The sequence below is a fragment of the Schistocerca serialis genome, unplaced genomic scaffold (genome assembly GCF_023864345.2).
Source record: "Schistocerca serialis cubense isolate TAMUIC-IGC-003099 unplaced genomic scaffold, iqSchSeri2.2 HiC_scaffold_589, whole genome shotgun sequence".
In the NCBI taxonomy this organism is placed as follows: domain Eukaryota; kingdom Metazoa; phylum Arthropoda; class Insecta; order Orthoptera; family Acrididae; genus Schistocerca; species Schistocerca serialis.
In genome coordinates, this window is record NW_026048178.1 from 7501 (window position 1) to 12500 (window position 5000).

General features: G+C 61.2%; 1 pseudogene; it reads left to right on the top strand.

Moving 5' to 3' along the window:
• The window catches only part of LOC126448298 (large subunit ribosomal RNA), an 8521-nt pseudogene that overhangs the window by 1127 nt on the left and 2394 nt on the right, over nucleotides 1-5000 (top strand).

Below are 5000 nucleotides of genomic sequence, written 5' to 3' on the forward strand. Positions count from 1 at the left end.
TGGGACCCGAAAGATGGTGAACTATGCCTGGCCAGGACGAAGTCAGGGGAAACCCTGATGGAGGTCCGTAGCGATTCTGACGTGCAAATCGATCGTCGGAGCTGGGTATAGGGGCGAAAGACTAATCGAACCATCTAGTAGCTGGTTCCCTCCGAAGTTTCCCTCAGGATAGCTGGTGCTCGTACGAGTCTCATCCGGTAAAGCGAATGATTAGAGGCCTTGGGGCCGAAACGACCTCAACCTATTCTCAAACTTTAAATGGGTGAGATCTCCGGCTTGCTTGATATGCTGAAGCCGCGAGCAAACGACTCGGATCGGAGTGCCAAGTGGGCCACTTTTGGTAAGCAGAACTGGCGCTGTGGGATGAACCAAACGCCGAGTTAAGGCGCCCGAATCGACGCTCATGGGAAACCATGAAAGGCGTTGGTTGCTTAAGACAGCAGGACGGTGGCCATGGAAGTCGGAATCCGCTAAGGAGTGTGTAACAACTCACCTGCCGAAGCAACTAGCCCTGAAAATGGATGGCGCTGAAGCGTCGTGCCTATACTCGGCCGTCAGTCTGGCAGTCATGGCCGGTCCTTGCGGCCGGCCGCGAAGCCCTGACGAGTAGGAGGGTCGCGGCGGTGGGCGCAGAAGGGTCTGGGCGTGAGCCTGCCTGGAGCCGCCGTCGGTGCAGATCTTGGTGGTAGTAGCAAATACTCCAGCGAGGCCCTGGAGGGCTGACGCGGAGAAGGGTTTCGTGTGAACAGCCGTTGCACACGAGTCAGTCGATCCTAAGCCCTAGGAGAAATCCGATGTTGATGGGGGCCGTCATAGCATGATGCGCTTTGTGCTGGCCCCCGTTGGGCGAAAGGGAATCCGGTTCCTATTCCGGAACCCGGCAGCGGAACCGATACAAGTCGGGCCCCTCTTTTAGAGATGCTCGTCGGGGTAACCCAAAAGGACCCGGAGACGCCGTCGGGAGATCGGGGAAGAGTTTTCTTTTCTGCATGAGCGTTCGAGTTCCCTGGAATCCTCTAGCAGGGAGATAGGGTTTGGAACGCGAAGAGCACCGCAGTTGCGGCGGTGTCCCGATCTTCCCCTCGGACCTTGAAAATCCGGGAGAGGGCCACGTGGAGGTGTCGCGCCGGTTCGTACCCATATCCGCAGCAGGTCTCCAAGGTGAAGAGCCTCTAGTCGATAGAATAATGTAGGTAAGGGAAGTCGGCAAATTGGATCCGTAACTTCGGGATAAGGATTGGCTCTGAGGATCGGGGCGTGTCGGGCTTGGTCGGGAAGTGGGTCAGCGCTAACGTGCCGGGCCTGGGCGAGGTGAGTGCCGTAGGGGTGCCGGTAAGTGCGGGCGTTTAGCGCGGGCGTGGTCTGCTCTCGCCGTTGGTCGGCCTCGTGCTGGCCGGCGGTGCAGGATGCGCGCGCCTGCGCGGCGTTCGCGCCCCGGTGCTTCAACCTGCGTGCAGGATCCGAGCTCGGTCCCGTGCCTTGGCCTCCCACGGATCTTCCTTGCTGCGAGGCCGCGTCCGCCTTAGCGTGCTCCTCCGGGGGCGCGCGGGTGCGCGGATTCTCTTCGGCCGCCATTCAACGATCAACTCAGAACTGGCACGGACTGGGGGAATCCGACTGTCTAATTAAAACAAAGCATTGCGATGGCCCTAGCGGGTGTTGACGCAATGTGATTTCTGCCCAGTGCTCTGAATGTCAACGTGAAGAAATTCAAGCAAGCGCGGGTAAACGGCGGGAGTAACTATGACTCTCTCCGCAAGCCTGACGTGGTGGCGGTCAAAGACGGCATCGCCCGTGTGGTCGACGCCCAGATAGTCGGAGACCACCTCCGGCTCGACTGGTGTCACTCCCAGAAGGCGGCCTACTACGACACGCCGTCCATCCGGCGTGCCATCTCCAACCTGCACCGTGACGTTGAGGAGGTGATTGTGTCCACCGCGACGTTGAACTGGAGGGGTGTATGGTCTCCAGCGTCGGCGAGGGATCTCGCCGCCTTAGGCTTCCGACCCCGAGAACTGGCGGTGCTGAGCACCAGAACACTACAGAGCTGCTGCAAAATGTACAAGATTTTCGAGCGTATGACGGCTCCTAGCCCGAAGCAGCGTGTCGGCGTCGGCTAGGCTGCTGGATATTTTTCTTCGCCTTGACTCCTGGGGCCTATCCACAGGAGGAATAAACCGTCTTTGTTCTTCCTTCTTTGTGTCTTTATTTTATGTTTTTGTTGTTGCTCTTCTGCACCAATATATATGTATATGTGTATGTTTGTTTTATACTTGTATCTTGTGGCAGTATCTTGTGGCGGGAGTAACTATGACTCTCTTAAGGTGGCCAAGTGGCGGCGGTGTGGCTGCATCCGGACTTGGCTTTTCGAAGTGCGGTCTTGATGTAGTCGTGCTGCTGCTGCGAGGTGCCTTCCTTGGGTTATGGTTACAGGGAGAGTGATGCGCAATACATGGGCCTAGCCCTCTTAGCCTCTCCTCTCCTGCGGTCTTCTCCCCTTCTCGTGGGCCCGCTGATTTTCGCAGAGTGGAAGACCGCACCAGGGGCTTGGGGGGGTTACCAGCCCCCCCTCGCACTATCCCTTTGTTTAGTTGGGGGCAGTATTCAGAGAAAAAGTGGTGGCCCTTCCGCTGAAGGTGCCACCCCAACTCCCCCAGCACCTAGCCGGCCAACCGGCCGTGCCGAAAATCTTGTAACTTTTGCAGCTGTATACGCCTGTAGTGAGTGCCACCGCAGCTTCACCACCAAGAACGGTCTCGGGGTCCATCGCCGCCGCCAACACCTTGCGGCCGCCAACGCGGAGATCGTCACGGAGAGGCATCGCGCGAGGTGGACGGAGGAAGAAGTCCTGTCGCTCGCCAAGGCGGAGGCCGAACTGTTCCTCGAGAGGGACGCCCGGTTCTTCTTTGTAAATCAAGAGCTCATCAGGATGTTCCCCGACCGAACGCTTGAGGCAATCAAGTGCCGACGGCGGCAAGCTGCCCACAAGCAGCTTGTCCGCCAATTCATGGAGGCGCTTGAGATCGGTCGGGGGGAAGAGCCGGCGTCCCGCCGGGGAGCAGCGAGCCCGCTGCCTGACGCGGGCGAGGCCGCTGCGCCGCCCGTCGACGCAGCCGAGGACTTCGCGGCCGACACCACCGGGCCGCCGCCGGAGGGGCCGACTGACGCCGCCATCTGGGAGCATCTGGCGGGGCTACCCGCTTCCGCCCAGCGTTTCTCTGCCCTGGATCGTGTCATAGGTCTGGGGCGGGGCACGCCGCCCGATGTCATCCTGGGCATGCTCCCGGATGCCCTTGCGTCGGTCGGGTCCAGAGGGGAGAGATCGATCACCAGGACACAGCGGCCGCGCCAACCATCGAAGCGGCCGCCTGCCGCGCCGCCGACGCAGAAGCGCAAGCGGCGCCGCTGGGAGTACGCGAGAACGCAGGATGCCTTCCGACGGTCGCGTGCACGTTGCGTGCGCGGCCTCTTGGATGGCACCCTGCTCCAGCCGCCACCTGCCATCCCTGGTCTGCTGGACTTCTGGGCGGACCTCTTCACCAAGAAGCCCATCTCCACCGCGGGCTTCATTCGTGACCGCCTCCTCCCGCACTCGGAGCCTGTCGCTCCCGAGTGCCTATGGGGGCCGGTCACACATGAGGAGGTCGCCGCCGCGTTGCCGCCCAGGGGATCAGCAGCCGGGCCGGACGGCCTTACCCCAGCGGAGTTGCGGCGCCTGCCGCACGAAGTCCTGGTGAAAGTGATGAATCTCTTCCTTCTGGCCCGCGCCCTTCCGGAACGCCTGCTTCGCGCGCGAACGTCCCTTCTCCCGAAGACGGCTGCACCAACATCCCCCGCTGACTTTCGCCCCATTACGGTCTGCTCGGTGTTGGCGCGGACCTTTCACAAGGTTCTCGCGTCACGCCTGATGCGCGCTTGTGCTGTGGACGAACGTCAGCGGGCATTCATCCCTCGGGATGGGATGTTGGAAAATACCTTCATCTTGGACACTGCTCTCACCGACGCAGTTCGCTCCTGCCGCTCTGTCTTTGTGGCATCGATCGACGTATCTAAGGCATTCGATTCGGTAGATCATGCTGCCCTTCGCCCCGTGCTGAAGGCGCATGGCCTGCCGGATTGTTTTGTCGAGTATGTCGAGCGGTGCTACGAGGGCAGCACGACAGTGATAGCGGACGGCGCCGGCGTGGGCGTGTCTGTGCAGCCAGCACGGGGCGTTCGCCAGGGCGATCCCCTCTCCCCCCTCCTGTTCAACTTTGCGGTGGACTACGTTTTAGGCCAACTGCCCTCCCACATCGGAGCTCGGATCCTCGGTCGCAGAGTCAACGCTGCGGCCTTTGCAGATGACGTCTTGCTGTTTGCAGCGACCCCGAGGGGCTTGCAGTCCCTCATCGACGCAGCTACCGCAGCCCTCGCCCACCTGGGGCTGCAGATCAACGCCCGGAAGTGTTTCACCCTCGCCTTAGTCGCGTCAGGGCGCGAGAAGAAGGTGAAGGTGGACAGCAATGTCACCTTCACAGCAGGCAATACCACCATGCCTGCCCTGCGTGTGGGTGAAACCTTCCGGTACCTGGGGCTGCAATTTTCCACGGCGGGTCGCTGTGTCTTCAATCCACGTCGCCACCTGGTGGAGCAGCTTGACGTCATCTCCCGAGCTCCGCTGAAGCCGCAACAGCGCCTCCACGCTCTCACCAACGTACTTCTCCCTGGCCTGTACCACGGGCTGGCCCTCAGCCGCACCCGGGTGGGTGCATTGAAGTCGGCCGACATCACCATCCGGGCCGCCGTCAGGAGATGGTTCCGCCTTCCGGCGGACACCCCCCTGGGATACTTCCACGCTCCTGTTGCCCAGGGGGGCCTCGGCATTCCATCTTGCCGATGGATGGGTCCGACCCTCCGTCGGTCCCGTCTCCTGGCGCTGAAGAAGATAGGGCCAGCCTGCAACGGTGCAGGCATGGATGAGGTGCAGCGTGAGATCGAGGTGCTGGAGCGCCACCTAATGT